Consider the following 22,308-nt stretch of genomic DNA (forward strand, 5'->3'; position numbering starts at 1 on the left):
CTTGATCACTCAAACCATAATCTAATATATTATTTTGGGGAATTGTTAAAGCTCAGTAAGATAATAGTTTTCTCAAATTATGTACTGGCTAGAATTGTTTGTTTTCTCATTTATTTGATTATAGTACTATGGAAACAGATTATGATTAAATTTTTGGTTAAGGGCATGTTTACATGGGTTCAAATTTAGCTTTGAAACATAACCTCTTATAACAATAGAAAAAAATAAATAATTCTCATTTTTTTCAGCTGAAAAATAGTACTAACAATGAAATATGCCTATTTTATAGCATATCATAAGAATACCTTAGCTTTGTTTTCAAGACAAAGCAAATAGACAAACTATGATAACTATTTTTTATCACTCTTTTCTTTTGGCAGTTTGTTGTATTTTAACCACTGTTGTAGTAAGCATTATAAAAGTGTACTTTGAGATAGAGACTGTAGAAAAAGTGACACTGGAAACAGAATTAGAAGCTCAAAGATAACATTATGACCTGTGCTTAGGCATATGTATCAATAAATAAAGTTAAAGTGACATTAAATAAGTAACCTTTATAAAACAGTGTGAAATATTATCAATAGATAGAAAAATAAACTAATATTTAGGAAATCCAAAATTTTGCACTAGTACAAGTTCTGGATTAAATGCCTAATTAGGCCCTATCTCAGTTTACTCTGAAGAAAATTACATTTTTGTAACTTCTTTTAATAAATAAGAATGACCAGTCTGAAATTTAGTAGTTAATATTATATAATTTGTTTATTAAATATCTAATTTTATTATTCTTGACACAAGCTCTAACTTTAAAGTGATTATGCTTTCTTAAGGCTTTTAATTTAAATCAAATGAAAATATATCTTGTATTATAATGTTGCGTCACGTAACTAAATAATGTTCTTGTAAAGGATAGTATGGTTGTAACATGAATTTTAACCTTGTTAAGTAAATATTTAGATTGAGTCAAACTAGATGATTGAAATGTTTTGCTATAATATTTTTAAAAAACAGTACATAGAATTTCTTCTGTAAATATTGTGAAAGTTTGATAGTTTTATAGTAAAGAGGAAGAGTAAAGTCAGCCAGATATTAAAGAATAATCAGACAAAATTTAAACATTCTCTAAGACACCAAAGAGATTGCCTCAGGTGGATCATCAAGGGAAACTAGTGGTGTTCGCTCAGTTAAACAGTGGCAGGCAGCTATGGCTTCGGCTTCATAGGACTCACTAAGGCTGGTTGGATCTCGAGCAGCAGCCTATCTTTATTTTCCTTTAAAAACAATGTTTTTTTTATTTAATTCAGGTGGCACTTTACTTTTTTATTTTCAAGAATCTATACAGGTAGTCATATTATCAGTAAAGTCTTTTATCTTTACATTCTTAGTACAATAAGATAGCCATAATACATCAGGAGACAATGTGGGTAGAAATAGATAGATGATAGATAGATAGATAGATACATGATAGAAATAGATATAAATATGCATGTATATACACACATATATGCATGCATATATGCATATATGCACGTGTATATATACATGTATAGGTGCACATATGTATTTGTATATACATATGCATCTATGTGTGTATGTGTGTTTATGTATGTGCATATGCACACATATGTATATATACTGAATTATTTGACCAATTATCTTATTTGCAATACCTTTAATACTTATAGTTGCAGTTAAACTGCTTTCATTAATGAATGCATCAAAATATACATTCTGAAATCATAAAGTACATGATTTCATAATTTATTAAAACCATTTGATATTTTATGGCAGAATTTATGAATAATGAAACACTTTAATGATTATAGAATTTACAATGGTTAAACTGCATAGCATACTTAATGTTATTTTAAATAGACATAGAAAAACTTTGCAGAATTTACATTCATATGATTCACTTCTAAGTGTAATATGATGCACAACGCCAAGCTGATTAATTTTTCTGTGGTTTACTATCTAGAATGTGGTAAAAGTTTTACTAAATTAATCTGACTACCATTATGTGTAATGGGCTGAAGTTACATTAATCTACAAAGTGATATCCCCATTAAAGCTTATCAAGAACTAATTCAGCTGAGTGGCAACTAGCAGAATTGATTACAATTTCAACACAAGGAAAGGACATTATGCATGGTTTTGTAACTTAAACTTTAGCCTGCATAAAAAAATATACACTTTTTTCAAAACATATATATGTATATATGTGTGTATATTTTTCAAAACACCAGTTAATATTTTATAGGGTGATGGGAGTTGAAGGAATGTGGTAGATAGCATTTGTTATAGAGAGTGCATAATTATATTAACTCAAGTGTAACAAATGTCTAAAATGTACTATTATTAATTTTAATGCATAATAAAATATAAATTACAATTCCATGGAGAGAATTAAAACTGAAGATTATAAAAGATCATTATAGATTCAATTTGGTAACCCTTTCATAATCATTAATAATCCACCTAGTGAAAGATTATAAGCACTGGGAGTGTGCCCTTAGGCAGAAAAATCATTTACATTTTCTACCTTAGTTCTTAACCTTCTTTAAACAAGTGCACACATGCAATATACTTAATATGAATAACATTTTTAAAAAGTTTAAATTAAATATAAAATTGTTTCTGATACTCAAAATAATTGCCTCTAAGATTATGCAGTATTTAATTCATTGGTTATTTAAATAATATTTAAGACTTTTAAATCTATAGCATGTTATGAACTGAATGTTGTGTCTTCTCAAAATGTACATTTTACTTTCTAGTGTGATGAAGTTAGGACATAGGACCTTTGGGAGGTGATGATGTTGTTAGTGTGGAACCTTTATGAATGATATAAATGCCCTCACAAAAGAGTCCCCAGACAACCCTCTCGCCCTTTCTGCCATGTGAGGTCACAGCAAGAAGACAGTAGGTTATGAACCAGATATCAAATCAGCAGGTAACCTTGATCTTGGACTTCTTAGTATCCAAAATTGTAGAAATAATTATTTGTTCCTTAAGTCATTCAGTATACAGTAGTTTGCTATAGAAACCTAAACAAAAGATCATATATTTGAAACATATGATCAGTAAGAAATGTGTGGTTGAAGTTGAAAATTAATTTTATTATTATGAAAAGATGTTCATAAGAATGTCATTGTAACACAGAGAATACACAGATTTGATATAGTTGGTATAGTTGGTTCATCTTGGTCAGAAATATGGTTACAATCAAATATTAGGCATGATCCTCAATTTATAGCAAAACTCATTCATTTATAAAATAATAATATTGAAATAATTTGAAAACATATTAAAACATAAAATTGAAAGAAGGAGTGAAGCCGGACAGTTTTACTGCAGGAAAAATTGAAATATTCTATATCACAAAGGCCATGAATAAAGCTAAAACAAAATAAGAAAATTGGGGAGATACAGATTTTTATACTTTTACATAATCTTCATTAAGCTATGAAAACAAAATATCATTAATTTGGAATTGAACTGTTTCCATGCACTCTAAATATGCTAATTTGCCAACTTTCTATTACTTTCCTACCAAAAAAAAAAAAAATCCATGATCAGGCCCTGGAATTTATTGTCATTCATATTTTCTCTATTTTTCCTTTTTCTTCAACTTTTCACAAACACATTTTTATTTTTTAATAAAAATGTAATTATATGTTCAAATTATTACCCTCTTCACTTGCTATGTTTTGCCACTGGGAAATCCATATAGTAGACACTTCCTTGCAGAAATAGACTAAAGACTGCTATCTTTGGCTAAATAATTCTAATATACCCTGGTACATATGGACCAAATTATTTTCTATGGCTTCATAGTGCTCCTTTCACTGCCATTTATTGAAATGTTGCCTTGTTGATGAACATCCATATTTTTTCTAAGTTAAAAACAATGTTATGACTTCTCAGAACATATGAGGGCCCCCTATCATCTGTTTTTCTGAAAAGAGAGCTAACTTTTACACAGATCTGTGGCTTATTTGCATACTGAAGCTTTGGCCCTGAACTCTTTGAATCCACTAGTTTTGTCCTGCTTCTGCTATGTAACCTTCCGAAACACAACCCACAGAGTGTTTCTTCCTCCTAGGAAGGGGTGTCCAACCTGCAACCCATGGGCCACATGCCACCCAGGATAACTATGAATGCAGCCCAACACAAAATCATAAATTTACATAAAACATTTTGAGATTGTTTTGTGGTTACGTGTTGCAATGCATTTTATGTGTAGCCCAAGACACCTCTTCTTCTTCCAGTGTGGCCCAGAGACACCAAAAGGTTGGACGCCCCTGTGAGGCACATGTATGTTCCTCAACTACAGCCTATAGTTTTCCCAGTTAATTTCTGTGTTTGTTCCACACAACGTCTGGGACCTTTGCTCATTTCTTTGTACAGTAGAATCCCTGTACTATGCTGACTATTAACAGGCCCTATTTTCCCTCACTCTAAAATTCTCATCTCTGATTACTAGCAGAACAAACTACCTTAAAAACTGAACTCAAATGCTGAAGGATTATCTTTTCCATGATGATACTACCTGCTACTCTCATCCTCCTTTTCTTTTATATACATAAAAATTCAGAATGACCCAATATATTCATATTCAGAATATACCAAGACATACATGCACAAGTATCTATAACAAGCTAAGAAGAAATTACTTAGTAGGAATGAGAGCAGAGGGAGAATAGGGGACTTAAAACTATATGTGCAGAAAAAGTATCCTGTGTTACTTAGAATGTATATTACAAAATAATTGACAAGCAGCAACATTTTGTGAAGATGATTTTATTCATAGATTTGAAATACTGAAAAAATAAATCTGCAGTCTATGCCAAAAATAATCATATGAAAAGATATGGATATGCAAGTCATCAGAGGAATGATGTTCACAATGGCTTAACTGATGTGCTTTATAAAATAAATAAAAAGTATTACATTCTTTTTACTCTCTGATCAAAGGCTTAGTTTAACTTAAGTTTAAAGGGCATGAATCTTCTCATATAGTTGGGTACAAAACATCAACTACACATTAATTCCTTTACTATGTATAGCTGTTAGAACAGCATCCTTTGTTCAGCTTTTCACTATTGCTGCTCCTCAAATATTGTGCATGTCTGAGAAACAATGAAGATGCATGAAGAAAGCATGCAGTGTAGAAAAAGTTATACTTCTGTGTTCCCAGGAATAGACTTACAATTTTAGTTGTCCTTGAGAAATTTCTACTTTTTTTCAGAGATTCATATACGCCACAGTGAATCAATCCTAAACCGGAGGCGATATAAGGCATTTGGCTGCCACAGATGCAGTTAAAGATGTCTGGGAAAAGGTAGCATTTTTTTTCTTCCTAGTTTCTTACCAATTCTCTTCCTGCTAAACATTGTTGCAGCTTTTCTTAATCGTTGTTCCTGAAAATCTATTAAAGAAATACAGAAGGTAGCTCTTATTTCACCTGTTTTGATTCTTGATCACAAGGTAGTTTCCCACCTGAATGTCTGGGTAGTTTCCCACCTGAATGCCCTATGTGTGTATCACTAACCTCATTCAATTAATTTAAGGAGAGATAAATCCAATGGGAGAAATCTCAGGCCAGCTCAAGATGCTCCGCTAGACAAGCAGAGGCTCCTCCATGTTTCCGGTTTCCCAACCAGAGTCCAGCTGACTACCGATCACTGTAGCAAGTCAACTCATGAGAGGCCACTGCCTGATTAGGTTAAAGATCTAAAGACAATCAGGACATGCAAAGAAATGATAATAAAAAAAAAATGCACAGGGAAAGCAAACATTTTTTTTTAAAAAGAAGAAATGCAGAGAGTCATGAACTAATTGCTGAAGAAAGAAGGAAGTGCGTGTCTCTCCAGGGCACAGAGACATGGCTTCAATGGTCTGTGTAGGTTAGTGGATTGGCATCTGTCCCTGTGAAACAGGGCAGGATGAGTGCTGGGTTGTGACTAGAAAGTATCAGAAATGGCGCCAGCTGTGACAGCTTCATTGGAAGAGAATGCATAAATAAGAACCTAGAATTCTTTAGGAACTTCAAAAATTACCTTAATATATTATAAACTTAATTTCACTTTTTTTCTAAGTTAAAACAAAAATACTACATCTAAATCCACAGATATTTGAGGGTGCATTTAGAAATATGAAAGAGAATTGAGTGCACAAATATCTTCTTCAAAAGGACTCAATAGAGGTCCGAGTCATCATGAATTCAGACACTGGCCTCGGCACACAGCCAGCAAATTCCACCAGTTTTGTTAGCTCCAACATGAACTAATTAAAATTTTACATCTGTCACACCAGCTAGTTGTGCAAAAATGCCTTGAAACTATTTTACTCTAACTATATTCAGAAGTAATATCAGAAATCCCAAGAAGGCAAAGGCAGTGGTTGCAAACTAAAAATTGAAGCTGAAACTTAAACTCAAGTTTCAGAGTGTGCATCCTTCACCGTGGTCCACTTGAATGCTGATTGCCAATATAGAACATGACAAGTGTAAAACACTTAGAAACACCCCTCTCCCATGGACATTTTCACAATCCTTAAGAATCACATTTTAATAATCACATTTTAATATTATTTAATCATTTCAATGCATTTCTATGTAGAGCATTTAAAAATAAATATAAAATATTTTTAATTAAAGAACTGCTTTCATTTAGAATCATTTGTATTTTTTTAACAAACTTGCCTTTCACTATTTCTTCTATATATGATTTGAGAAAATGCTTTCATTACTTTAAAAATATGACCAGAAATGACACTTCTGTTGTATAAGCTCCAAGTGAATACATAGTTATTGTTTCAGAGCAGGAACAGAGGTCGTGTTTAATCTGAATATAGATAATAGTGTTATGGTTCAGTAATATTAATATTTGTCAGATTATGCCCTAGAACTGAGAATGACATTTCATTCATTTTTATTTCAAAACATCTCTTTTCTTAGGTAGGTGTTAAGGGACAAAAGAAAAAAAGAAAAGCAAAGAAAAGGAGACAAATGTCTTTTTGCCTAAGAGTTTTTCTTGTTTAGCCAGACAATATTTCTTTTCTCTTTTGTGGGGTATTATTATTTTAGTATATTTATTGGATTGCTTACACTATCGGAAAAACAGATGAAAAGCTGAACATTTGCTTTCTTGAATTTGGTAGGCAATGGAAATCAGCAATGCTGCTTTCACACCTAAGTGACAATTTGTTGCAGGGAGCGTGGATAGAGGAAGCTATTTACCAGCACTACAGGCAGTACCACCTTCTCATCTGAGCCTGGCAGGTTTAAGAGACTTCAGATGCTGCATCCTTGTCATAGAAGGGGACCTCACAAGGGGCACTGATAACAGTAGCTTCCCAGAGGGTCTTTCCAGCAATCTCTGAAGAGAAGTCACCATCTACCGGAGGTATGAGCTGAGGACTCTATCATGGCAGTCACCATGGAGTGACAACAGCAGGCCAGCTGCATGGCATGCTCACGTAGGCCTTCTTGGGTGGACATCCAGGAGCACTAAGGAAGAGTGTTCAGGGCTGGTGGTTCCAAGGAGCAGAACTCAGGCCGATGGGGCTAAAGTCTTCTTAACTGAACACGGAATGGGACTAATTCCGCATGTATAGACCGGTGACATCTGGATGCATGCATTGTGTATATTTGTGTGCGACTGTGTGATATTTCTTAAAAACCACATTTTTCTGTACCCTGTTTTATTACCTGATGTATTTCCTGAGATGTGTAATAAAAACACTTCCCCAAACTTTAACAGGTAAAAAATTCAAATAAAAAATATGTTTCCTTCTCTCTCCATCTAAAAGTGTGAGCTTTTTTTTTTTTTCTTCCAAAAGAAGATCAGCCACTGGATGTATCATACTAATATTTCTATTTTGAAATTTGCTGATTCCATCTAAAATAACAATTAATTATCTCCCTCCCTCCTCTCCAGGCATCTATCAACGAGTTATAGGTATTTTTCTAAGGAAAGGGCAAAATTAGTGTCAGCTCTCAGAAACTTATTTTTAACACCTGGTATTTTTTCCCCTTAAGTGAGGTTCATTTATTGAGTTGTTTCTTAAACAGTAAGTGAATAATACATGGGTGCTCCAGGAAATAATAAAAGTCATAATTTAAAGTAAGTATGTTTTGGGGATCATACGTTACAGTTTTGGTTGATAATAAGAAGATAGAGTAAAGTAACACGTACTAACAAATTTTCTGAGTTGTGCTTGTGTTTTTTGATCACTTGGTGTTCTTGAATATGTTTGATCTGAATTCTAGGAGATGTCAGCAAGGCCTTGTTGGAAACACATAGGCTGTTTTATCTATATTGGGTAGGGGTGAGGGGAGGCTAGGAACTAGGCAGGAAAGTAGCACGTTAAATGATGCTAAAGATCCGTAAACTTGTGTAGTAAGTAGTTGGGGTTTATGCTCTGTTTTGTTTTCTTTTGAACCTTCAATCAATTTTCTGTAAAAATTGATTCTTACCCTTTAATGGATTATGGGGTACCAAGAGAAAAAAGGAGTTCTACACTTAGGATGTATTAATAAAAAGAAATTAAGAAAGCAAATGTAATAAGACACATTACTTAAAATTACTTCAGATTATCATTTTTAGTAGATCAGCCTAACAAATTGAGTAATGTCAGCTTGTTACTTTAAATGTACTGGTATCACTCTCCCTTGCTGGCAAACAATAAATTCATCTAAAATTTTAAGAGAATAGTTTTAAAGAATAAAAGTATTTATTTAATATGAGTTAAAGAATATTAAGAACTAGACTAGGCAATACTAATTTCTAAAAATTAGGAAATAATGAACTAAGAATAATTTGGGTACTATACAACAAACTAAAGTTTTAAAGATATATCTTTTGAAGGCAAGCATTTGGAAATTCATAGAGCTGGAACTTTTTCAAATCCTGATAGGCATAGCGCGTCCATGCAAGCTGCAGTCAGACAATCCTGTGCATTAATTAGAAAAGGTCAAGCTGTGCAAAGGAAATGAGTGCAGTTCGTATGTGTGAGAGCTCAGAAAGTACAAGCTGTGACAATGAATTCCAAATCTTAACTAATTACGGGTGGTTTCTCCAAATAAAATTATACTGAATGTTCAAGGATGCTTAAGAGGAGACTTTCTACCTTGGTTAAAAGTTTAAAGAAAATTATGTTATTTTTTAAAAAGTAATTTATAGCTTGAAATATTCCTTTTTTTTTCAAAAAATATGCCTTATGATTATAATCACATGCTGGGAGACAAGTAGGTCATTATTTCTATTTTACTGAAGCGAAAAATAAAACTCAAAGAAAATTGGCAACTTGTCAAGGTCACACAGGTTGTGACAGAATTCATAAAAACTTTTCCTCTTTTTAAAAATATTTTCAATGTATCATTTAGTTTTAAACCTGCGTGGTATTTTGTTGAGGTCACATCACATTCGTGTGAACTCTTAGAGTTTCCCAAGTTTACACAATCTACAGAAGTTTTAGAATTATATTTAGGTTGTTGCTTTACAAGGCTGATATTTTCAAAATATAAAGTCAATATTAAACCAATAATTATTATTATCAGTAATTCCTAATAACCCTAATATTATTGTTTCTAAAGTCATGTGTGGTCAACTTGGACCCAGTGAGTTTCTTCAAAAATGATCAGAAAAAAGAGAATATGAGGCAGGTGAAGTTTCTGCAAAAAAGAAGGGGGAAAAAGAAAACAAAGAAAGATAACTGTGCCACTCTCTCCCACTTATTTAGATTGAAAAGTAATGAATAAGTATAGGGGACCAAATTAATTTCAAAGTCATCTCCACCTCCTCCTCAACTCTCAGGGTCAATAACTATATACTACGGATTACCTGATAGAAGTTGCAAGCATGACCTAGAAACCTAGAATTTTTCCACCAGGGATCCACAGAGAATTAAGCCTTAGTATCTTAACATATCCCTTATGTATAATAAAAATTTCCTATGCATCTAATATAGTATTAGACCACCCATGGGACAATTGAGAAAACAGTCACTCGAACAACTTTTTCTCTTCTGTGGTTCAGATTGGGAAGCCTGGTTTCACAAATTTGACATTAGACTGGGAGCCTTATAGTAGAGATGGACAATGCTTATTTGGATAATAAAATGTAGGTCCCCCCCCCTTCAGCTTATTCCAAGTGGTTAGAATTGCATGGCTGTAATAAAGAGGTGTGGAGTGATGGTGTGAAGCACTAGACTTGTAGAAGCCTAAGGTCTGAAGGCACTGCCTACAAAGAGCGGGAATAACCCTTGAAGATTGAGATCCATTGCAGGAGAGGGGATCTGTGATACAGCAAAGCATAACTTGACAGTGTTTTCCCAGTGACTTTACAGACAAGCCAGCATACTAGCAAATTCAGTGAGGAGAGAGAGCAATGAGCAAACTTAGTTGTAGGTGGTGTGGGCACCTCAGCCAGCAGACAGTGTGGGTTTTATGTAACAAGTTCTCACTATTGTGTTTTTTCTGTTTATTGTTTTCTTGGCTGCTGCTGTCACTTTTTTCAGTTAGACAAAATCTGTCATGAAATCAATACTAATTATAAACAGGTATACAAGTTCAAACTTACACGGAGGTTCAGTTTCTCTGTAAAGGATCTAAGTTATTCCATAATTATCAAGAGACTATTCCTCTTCTGGTTGAATAATCTGAAAACCCTACATCTCAATATACATCTTTTGCACTTTAATTCTTTTAATTACTCTTCCTTTGTAATTTCCTAAGTGATGCTGAGTAATCTTCATTTGTAGGAAGTATAACAAAATAGAGATGTGTATTATACCTATGAAAATTACTAAAATTCTGATACTGATTTTCCCTCTACATTTTCTATATTAGTATTTATCATTCATTTTGCATTGAAATGAATAACTAATAAGTAGTTAAGAACTCGCATCAACATGATTGCTTCTGATACTGGTATTACTAGATTTTTGTATGTATCACTTCTTCACTGAAACTTTTTCTTCTAATTTTACTTTAAGAAATTCTGATTATGTTTGGAAACTGTTCAATTTATTTTGAATTTAAATGCTCCTCTGCAAATGACAAGAATGTCCTCTATTCTACAGTTAAGTACTAGAAAAGAATGTGTTTTATTGTAGATTTCCTATACTAAGTCAATGATGGCTTTCTACAGATGTCATGTGATATATCTTTCTGATCATTTTATTTAATAATAAATATATAGAACTCACAATCTTCTGCTCCCCAATATTTAATGATTATAGTGCATCTTAGATATATGCAGTGCTTGGAAGAAATCATAAAAGATAAAATCAAAACTCTGTCATTGTAATGCTTAGTCTGATTCATAAAACAGTATTTAAAAAAACACAGTGATATCAGCTGCTACCTATTTGCATTTCAGAATAATATATCTAAAGATTAACTTTTACTTTAAATCAATGTAAACAGCATATAATTTTTTAAGAGATCAAGAAATTTTATTACTCAAACAGCAATACCACATTTATGTCTCATTAGCCAATTCTAAAAGCTCTACATCATAGAATAAGATTATAGACTGATGTATAATATTTACTAAGAAATGTGCTCTTAGGATATTTTTATTTTTGCTAGTTATTTATATCAGTTCTTATTCATGAGTGGTGCTCAAACAATGGGACAATGAAATATCAATTTGTTGCTTGGTAAAGTCAGAAGATAAATTAATGATTTAATTTTGCCCATCTATATCTCACATATTTTAACAAAATTTTATTAATTCTCCTGGACATTTCAATGTGTTCTTCAAAATATACTTCAGAAGTGTATTTCCTGAAAAGGCAACATTGGTCAACTGATTTTAGTCAACTGAATAAAAAGAGTGTAAATTGTCATGTAATTTCTTCTTACTATTAAATTTTATTTGTATTATAATAAGCTTCATTATGGTGGGTACTTTACATATGTTAAATGTTATTTTTATTCTCAGTGCTACTACTGCCAGTGGTATGTATTCATAGAAATCAAATAAGTTGCTAATAAACAATTCATTTGAATTTAATATTTTAATAAAAAGTGTTAACATAAATATTACCCTCAGAATGCCATAAATATAAATAATGATTAGGTCTTGACTTATGAATAGATAATGTGAATACTTGCAAGTATTATTGTAAATAATTGTGTAAATTTGTTAAGCAAGCAAAAATAGGACTTTGAATATTAAAAGTAAAAAATTGACACCTCAAAATTATATTTAATTAGTCCTTTGATATGTTTACTCCAGTCACAATGGCACTATGTTTTATAAAATATTGTCAAAAACCATCATAATCAGCAGGAATCTATCAAAATTCAAAAGTAATTTTTAGTGGAAGTACAGTGACCTCTCAGTTTGATATACTAAGGACACAAAAACAGTTTCCAACAAGAAAAATCTGATAACAGACAATAATTAAAAATTAAATGAATCCTTCAAATCTGCTTTTAAAAAAAGTTATGTCACAAGTTTATACAATCAGTTGCTGAAGTAATTACAAATTCATTCAGAGAGAGGGAGCAAAGCTGTGGAGAGAAAGAGAAGCAGAGAGAAGGAAAGGAGAAGAAAGAGTGATCATAACTAGCTTAAAAAAAAATCAAAATGACAGAGTTGGACTTCCCGTGATATTAATGACATAAAATCTGAAAAGACAAATTATTTTATATGTTCATGGTGAAGAGTGTTCCAATTCGTAAGTAGTTGAAACATCGATTTTTAGAGCCTATTTGCAAAAAAAAGAAAAAAGTGGAGCAGCTTGAGCAAAATTGGAAATCACACACACACACACACACTCTGAGCAAAATATAGTTTAAAAATACTCAAATGCCTTAAAGAGTAACAAAATTCAAGAGAAAGATGAAAAGTATGTGATGTAGAAATTAAAAATAAAGCAAACTACTGAAAGTAGCAAAGTCACTGTTCGTGCTGTCTGTTGCTACCAGAACCAATAAATAGAGGCCAAGATTGAATCTTTATGGTGCTTTATTCAGATGTCGGTAATCTGAGAGGATGGCAGGTTATGTACCATAAAACCTATCTTAAGATCTCATCTCAAACCAACCTTTTTATAAGGAGAGGAAAGTGTAAGTAAGGGGTTTGGAGAAAAGGTGTTACAGGTATCTGTTTGTGATACAGTCTTTCCTGTAAGTCAGCTGAGCAACTGTTCAGCTAGCTACCTATTGAGCAACCTGGCACCACGGAATAGAAAAGATTCTCATACAGCAACTAGGCTATTCACTCAGCTTCTGTTGAATGCAAGTTCACTCAAAACAGAACATCAATATGCATTAATATCCTACTCACACTCTAACAATCTAAGACAAATATAATGTTCACATACACCACAATAAATGGGGGATATGAACCGAAGTCCCAGAGTCTCAGTCTACAGGTCCAGGAGAGAGCACAGTGGGTGAGGGAGTTGTCAGTGTCTTGCAAGGAAGAATTTCCAGACCCAGCTGGGCAGCAGGGCAGACGGAGTCCTCAGTGCCGCCGGGCAGAGACTCTGGCGGCCAGTGCTAAGGAGATCAGTGTGGCATAGAGCAGCACTCTGGCGTGTGGAGCTCAGTTGTCTCAGCAGTGGTCTGGAGCCTGCCTCAGTTATATGTTGAAAGTGGCGTATGTACTCCAGCCTTCTGGGTCTTTTCAATACATTTCTTGGCACCCCTGATGCTAGGTGGAGTATTTACCCAGGAACCTATGGGTGGTACATGGCTGTTCTGCCTGACACCCCTGCTGGCAAGTGTGGAAATTCCCCAGGAGTCTATCCGTGAATGGTTCCACTTTGCAGACACAACTACTCTGACCATGTGTGCAGATATCTTGCCAGATGTGTCTTTTCTGACCACATGGGTGAATATGTTTCCTTGCCAGATGTGTTTGCTCTGAGTTAGGTAACTTTCCTCTTTAACCAAAATCATGGCCGATTGACAGCCATTTTATCTGACACAAGTGACTCCATTTTTTAAATATACTTTATGCTATCTTAACCAGACCAATGCCATTGTATTGGTCCTGTTCTCCCCGAAAGGTTAATGAGATTAAGAGTTGCAATCTGGTGGTGATTTTCCTAGTATTTTTTATGGGCTGATCATCAATTCTTTATCTGTGCCATGGAGTTCCCTCCCAGGACATAATGGCTCAGATACCATCTAGATGACTTTCACACCTCCTGGGACACAAAGGTTGAATTCCTTGCCGACCACCTGGAGTCATGTAGGTCATGCATTCTATTTCCTAGTAAAACAGCTTTCCACATTCCGTAATCAGTTAAGCCTATCAACTATACTGAAGACTACACTCTTGGACTCTTGATTTCGCCTATGACGACCATTGGTAATTATGTGTTTCTTTAACTTGATACCTGAAAGAATCTTCATTCCTGATGATTTAGAAAGACTGGGACTCAATTTGAAGACCCAGTATTATAGTTTTAAAAGGTCAAAAGACAGACTACAATACTACAGAAGTACTGAGAGAGTAGGAGGGATTTGTGAAAAAGAGGGAGTCTTGGTATGAACTATGTTCAAACTATTGGCTAATCCTTGGTATTCCTATGAATGTGATAAACATCAAGTGTAATTGTCTTAGCCAAAGAACATATGTGCATGTATGCATACCCCATGGACAACAATGTAATAAAGGCCAGGGTGGATGGGGAGAGAGAGAGGAAAATGGGGGACATGTGTTATAGTGTCCACAATAAAATAAAGGGAGTAATTATCACAGTTTTTGCTGCTGTAACAGAGTACCATAAAGAGGGTGACTTAAAAACAACAGAATTCTACATCTCACAGTTCTAAAGACTAAAGGTAAAATAACGAGGTGCCAGTACTGTCACTTTTTGGTGAAGATCTAGTCCTGGTTTGTAGACAAACATCCTCACACTGCATCCTCGCTTGGGAGAAGGGGTGAGAGATCTCACAGTCTGTTTTGCTGATTTTCTCAGGTAAACACTAGTCATACCGTGATTTGGCTTGTTGTTCTTATAGAACTACTGTCCTCTTTTTAATTGCTTACCACCACTGTTTCCATTGTTTTTAGAGAATGCCCTTAGGCTTGAACTTACCCACACTATTAGTGTCAGTTTGGGGGGAAATCTCAACAGTTTCTGTTCTTACACTTTGATTCTCTCAATAGGCAACATTTTTGAGCCGTCACTCAAGAGCTGGGAATGGAGACAAGAAGACGCTTACGAAATTAAAACCTAGCTTTACAAGCAGGGAGATTGTTGTGAACGGTAGCCTCTGGTCTTTTCACTTTGCCTCTTTGCTCCCGGAAATTCTGCCTTAATGCACATTTGAGGCAATTATGATTGCAGCTTGATTATTCTCAGCTTGCCCTATTTAGTACAGAGTTTATGCTGTTGGTGGAAGTAGAAAGTCCAGACCTCTTAGCTGCTCTTTCCGGAAATAACACCTCTGTAACCTGAAGCCAGAGACAAGAGACTTAATGACAGCTTACTTTGCCTCAGGAGAAACAGTAACCTTATATTTGGAGCTGGGGACAGAGGAAGCCTTGTGTTCTTGAATGCGCCTGTCTAGGGTATGGCTTCCATCCCGCTGAGCTGGTAGAGGCTGGTCCTATTCCCATAATTGACATTAATTCGTTAAAGTTGCCACTTTAATATTGGCCTACCTTATTAGATGCTAGTCAGATTATTATGGGTTTTAAAGTTATAACTTAACTCTATGACTTTTTAAAGAGAGCAAATAAGGTTTTCATGTGATACATACAAAAACATTCATATTTTTGTTATATGAAGAAATCCCAATATACTATTTAAGATAATGATTTTCAACTTTTTGTATAAGAATGCAAAATTTTAAAGATGGAGCATTCGAGTTTGGAAAATATAAACATTCTATCATATATGTTTGTTTTAAATTATAATAAAACTTTATATCATTTTCATCTAAGTAGAAAAATATTTTTGTATTGCCAAACATAACACATATGTGGGGTGAAAATAGTTTTAGGGCTTTGTAAGTGTCCTCTTTAAGATTTATAAATGGAAGACCTATTTTTCTATTGGTGATTTATCACTAAAGAATTGTGTCAGCTATTTAAAAGTTATTCTTCAACATAATAAATGTTGTCACCTTATGTACCACAATTGCATACAAATGACAACTCTGACCAATAGAGTTAAAGTACTTTAATGAAAACTGGGTAAAGCTGCTACTGAATATCAATTGGAAGTATGCCTTTCATATTTTCACTTAGGTAAAGTTTTTGGGTAAATATATTGCAATATATGTGTTAAGACCATTCATAGTAAAGGCTATGATACAAAGCATATTTAAGCAAAAACTAATAAAATGAATTATTTTAAATATTTGTTTTATGTTTAGAAAGCACAAAATACTGCTATTGTGGATATTATTCTGTAGATTGTCATAGCAATCCATATAATGTTCAATTACCAACAAAAACTGGTCATTGAAATTAAGCAAGAAAATGTAGGGGACATTCTGATGAACACGCAATTTGTGTCTTTTAAATAACTATAAGTACCCTCATTAAATGTCCTGTTTTTTTGTTGTTGCAGTTTAATTGTACATCTGTGATAAATTTAAACATATAAATCAACCAATCCCTCCAAAAATACAATATCACAATTTAGTAGTAGTTGACTATAGTGTACTTACAAATTTTGAGCAAACTAAAATATTCTGATGTTTCTAAATTTCTCACCAGAAAATTAAATTATAGGAGAATTCCTGACGTTTAAAATTCAACTGAAAAAATATAAAAATACTATTTTATAAAATCTAAAATTTTAATGTATGTTAGAAATATTCATGTCTCAACAACTATTCTTTGAAGGAGTATTCAAGACACATAAATCTTCATCTCAACCTTGCAAGAGGCAAGGAGAAATCACAAGAAAATATTGACTTTCAAATAAAAAAATATAAAGCGAATATCTATTTTATTTCATAAGTATTTATAAAACAAAATAATAGCTTTTTGAAATATCCAACTTATCCAAATGACTCAAATCTTTCTTTTCTCTAAAACAAGACGAAACTTGGTTCCATTTATGGTATAGTCAGTCCATAACCACCATGTAATACATTTAGTAAAATAAAATTTCCAAGAAGATCACATGGTGGGTTATCAGCGGGGAGGGAGCAGGGGGAGAATGGGGGAAATGGTACAGGGACTAGAAAGCATAAATGGTAAGTACAAAATGGACAGAGAAAGGTTAAGAATAATATAGGAAATGGAGAAGCCAAAGAACTTATATGTATGACCCGTGGACATGAACTAAGGGGTAGGGGGGGTGCTGGAGGGTGGGGGGAAGGGTGGAGGGTAATAAAGGGAGGAAAATAGGGCAACTGTAACAGCATAATCAATAAAATATATTAAAAATAGAAAAAATCTCCAAGAAATTATATAGTCAAGAAATCGCTAGTAATAAGACACAACTCAGTTTTGAACACAATGCTTCAGAAGATTCACAGAAGATATACAAAAAATATTAATAGTGTGTTTCTTTCAAAAGATCATATTTAACAAAAATCTCTTCATTTGATAATTAATAAATGCCAGAATTGTTTATCTTTACCAAATGGACTTTCACTATTTCTGAATAACAATAATTTCAGTTTCTGGCAACTACACAAAAATTATTTTAGAAAAATCTTTACTTTTTGATCTACTTTCTAAAGTCTCTTCTGCGAAGTCACAATTATATTGCAAGCCTTTATATTTTGACTATGATAGTGTTTTAGAGGTAAAAACCTCCACTAAAATGACAGAAGGGAAAAAAAAAACATAGTGGGCAAAGCCAGACTCTTGGATTTTTATGTCTTATGGCTTCTGGTACCTCATTAAATTTGGAAGCAAGATCATAAACTGAGACTGGTAGGAGTGTTTATATTCTGATGTCTAAGGAGGAATGAAAAATTAGAGAGGTTATCAACAGAAGAGCATATTTTTTCCATGCAGTGTTGAAGATGAGATGCAGTTTATAAACTTGGGTTTATATTTAAACATACATTTGACTTTGAGATTTCCTTGAGTGATGCTCAGTAGCCTGAACTCTCTTCTGAGAAGGTAGACAGTAAATCTAATCTAGGTTTAAGTTTTTCCCAACCATAAGTAGAGCATTGATATTGGGAAGTAATTTAAATGACAAGCCTTAGAATTTAAGTTGATTTTGAAGGGGAGTATAGACAGTTGTAGGTGGTAGAGGTAAAGTAAAAGAAATAATGAACTCAAAACTCTAATGGGGAGAAAGCACATAAAGTGGGTTAGGTTGAAAGAGGAAAATCTTAGTGTTCAGTGAGTAGGTTAGCAGTATAGTTTAACTCAAGAGTAAGAAATAGCACAGAATCAAAGGAGTGAGTGACTGGAGTGGTGGTGAAGTGTGTGAGGAAGGAAGAATCAAATGCGACTGCGGGAACCTCATGAGCATTGGGGTTATTGATATCACAGAGGTTAAAGAAGAGGGGTAAGATACATTGGATGAAGAATGTTTCAAGAGAGTAGAACAGTCAAAGTCTGAAAATGTTGTTGGATAGCAGAAAAGAGTTTCAACATCTCCACCCTGAGATAAGTAAGGTGAAGCATGTTTGGATCATGACCTGGAGTACCCGCAGGCACATTGAGGCAGTGAGAGTGCCATGGTTAGCACTGCAGACTATGGGTCTGGAATGCCTGCAACCCAATCCCGGCATCACCACACACTCCCTGGGTGAAACATGTACATTCCTTGTGACTAACTTAACACAGTATTTCACTGAGCGCTAATATGGTTGTATTAGCTATTAAAATCCTTAAGGGAGTAAATTATAAGGAAATAACCAAGAGAGATTTGATCCAGGGATACTGGTCTACATTATAAGTGATATACACATTTTTTAAAAAAAATAGCATTCTAGGTAATTCCAGTAAGTTCTGCTTCACCAGTTTATGGAACAAATAGAATTTATTCTCATACTTTTTTCAATAGACTGTTTGATTTTCTAATTGCTCCAGATGTTTTTGAGAACTGTGGGGTTTGTTCAATGCAAAGGGGTCAGTTTTAATTCCAAACAACAAGAGGTTGGGATGGGGACTGAATGTTTAAAATTGATTTACCAAGGTTTTTTTGTTTTTCTTTTTTTTTTTTTTTTTGCATGTTCCAAATTCTCATATTTGAAAATGAGAGCTGCTAGAGTCCAAGGAAAAGATGAACACTGCTGGCATAAGAAGTGGGCTCATGCTTTAACTTCAGGTCAGAATTGTTTTGTTTCACATGTGTGTGGTCAAACACTGTTCTGAAAGTTAGACGCAGTGACACAGTGCCTGGTTTACAAGACACTCTGTCTCAAGCAAGCTGCTGCGTGGGGACTTGCATTACATTCATTTGGCTTTTGTATTGAGAGCAAATTATCACTTCAGACTCTCCTACCTAATAGAGAACCTTCTTGGGAATACTTGACATGTAGCCAAGAGAAGAAGATAGCCTTTTGTTTCAGGAAATCTGGAAGGATGTGATTTAGGAGCTGCCAGGTTTCACGGCCGTGTGTTCAAACAGTGCAATTAGTCTTCTGGTTTGAATTCTTGGGCCCTGGTTTTTGTTTAGAAACATTGGCTGTAGCCTTGCAATTTAGTTATTTGTGCTAATGAGTAGCCTTCTTAACTGAAACAGTTAGGATTTTCATTAGCTCCTCCCAAAAGTATAACACTTTTAAAATAACAGTTAAAGCTTTTAATTTAAACATTAATTAGATCACTGTATCTGGAAATATATCTTAAAAATCTTCACATGGACCTTTTATTTGTCATTATTTACCCAAACATGTTTTCCTACTCCTTCAACATCTTCTCGTTGTTAGAATTATCACTCTATCACACATATTTCCTTCAGCCTTAATTTTTCACTGAGATATTTAGATGCATTGTTTCTTCTTCAGTTAGATTTGTGTTCAAGGATATTTAAAACTTCCTACCTCCAAGGGTGGAGGAAGTTTCTCACCCCATCAATGTAGGCCCAGCTCTGTGACTTTCATGGGGGTATTAGGGTGACACAGGTGAAGCAGAACCTTGTGATTTCCCCATGAAACTTTTTGCATTTTTAAATTATTGTATTATAGTATTTTTTTCTTATTCACTGGGCATTTGGCAATTCCTCATGCACTCTCTAAAAAAGTCAGTTCTAAGACTAAACATCTTTAATTGAAGAGGAAGCCTGCCCCCTTGGGGAAGGAAATTACCATAGAAAGAACCTACAATATTTTTTTCTCTATTTCCCAAAGTGACCTGTAGCCATTTACCAGGAACATTATACACTAGAACCCTTACAGGAGTTCTATTACTGATGTAATAAGTGGGATTATTGTAAGAGAAGCCAAGCTGAAGACCTAGAAACTGCTCCCCCTTTAGTTGAGGGAGTCAAATAGAAAATGAAAGTCACATCAGATTGGATAACAAAGATTAGTTTTACCCTCAAAGTCAAAAGTACAAAGCACTTTACAACCCCTGGAAAATGATGGGAAATACACCCTACAAAATTTTGGTGGTATGCAGTATTTGGGATTTTTAAAATATCTAACAAGAAAAATAGGGACAGACTCATAGATGGAGAGTAGAATGACAAAGTAGGAGAGGAGGTCAGGGGGTGCATGATGGGAGGAGGAGGGTTAAGGAGACTAAATGGTAATGCAAAAAAAAAACCATACAATAAAGATTTAAAACGAGAAGAAAATAATAGTTTGGAGATATCACCTCCAAAATATAGGATACCATTGCATGTTGCAATCCTTAGCATGAAAAAAGAGGCAACAGTGCATGATGATAGGTTACCTTGTATTTTGCAGACAGTATATAGTGCAATAGAGGCTATTGTTCTAATCAAGTGATTCAGGAGGTGGCCATATGTGAGGGCATCCAGAGAAAAGATGTGCTCTGCAGCGGGATCAGGCTTTGGTATAAGCGGCAGTGCATGCAGCAGTCTCACCCAGCAGACTCCACAGTGCTAGAGTTCTCTGTGATAGATTAAGACTGGCATATGGTGTCTCTGGCAAGCATGAGAGACATTAGGTAGATCCCCAGGGTTCCAGGAAAAGATCATCTGCAAAATTTACTCAAAAATGAATGAGTAAATGTCCATTCAGAAATGAAAGCCTAATGATTATATCTAGAAACTACATGACTAGAGCCTTCCATCATAAACTGGATGGACCATCAGAGTATTGATTTGGGTGAGGCCAACTAAAGTTTGTTTATATTCAGGAGCAGGCCCAGTCAAGCGTGGAAAACATATGTTCAGGTGCACACACACAAAATCCACAATGAGAGAGGGTGGACTTCATATATCTATGGCAGCTGTTACAGGTTGGATTGTGTGAAGTAGAATTTCATGTTGCTGTCTAACCCCCAGGACCTCAGACTGTCACCTTGTTTTTGGAAATAAAGCTGTTACCTATGTATTTAGGTAAGATGAAATCGTATCAAAATAGAGTGAATCTCTAATAGGATATGAGATGTGTCATTATAAAAAAAAAGGAACATTTGGACACAGACATGTAAATAGGGAGAAAGCCTGGTGCAGGTGAAACCAGAGATCTGCCACCCACGGTATGTCACAGATTTCCAGATTCAGCAGAAGCTATGGCAGAAGCATGGAACAGAAGATCCCGCCCTGCCAACACCGTAATCTTGCATTTCTAGCCTCCAGAACTGTGAGGCAATACATATCTTTTGTTTAACTCACCCAGTTTGTGATACTTTGTTATGATAGCCCTACCAAACAAAGATGGTTTTATTTAAACATTCTTCCTCAACTCACATGTATGGCCCTGTGCATGTATGAGTGGAAGGTCCTTATGACCCATTCATGGGGAAAGAAAAAAACTGGATAGATTACTTTGATACATTGATTGAATCTATACCATAGCTGAAATTATTACAGTCTGTGAATACTAACAAGATAGACTACCATTGACAAGTACTCTTGACCTAGAGAGAAAATTAGACCTAAGTAAGAACACCTGAAATTCCAGGCAGTATTGAATGGCCTGGCAGGAAGTTCAGGTGCCTGGAATGGGCAAAATTGGTAGACCACAGGGAAGGTGGTCTAGAGAGGATTTATGTGGGTGTCCCTAATCTATTAGACAAAATAGGTTCAGGTCCTTGGGTCTCATATCAAAGCGCATTAGAAAGTATCCATTACATAAGTTGGCAAATTCTGTGTTCCGTGCATGCCAGCCAACCTTTGTACTTGGCTTTCACCTCTCTTGTTTTTCCTCTATATGTTCTCTCTCCTTGGGGATCAGTAACTGGCTTGCTTTTTTTGTGTGTTATGTACTTA

This window comes from Phyllostomus discolor, chromosome 3, assembly GCF_004126475.2.
Source record: "Phyllostomus discolor isolate MPI-MPIP mPhyDis1 chromosome 3, mPhyDis1.pri.v3, whole genome shotgun sequence".
NCBI lineage: Eukaryota > Metazoa > Chordata > Mammalia > Chiroptera > Phyllostomidae > Phyllostomus > Phyllostomus discolor.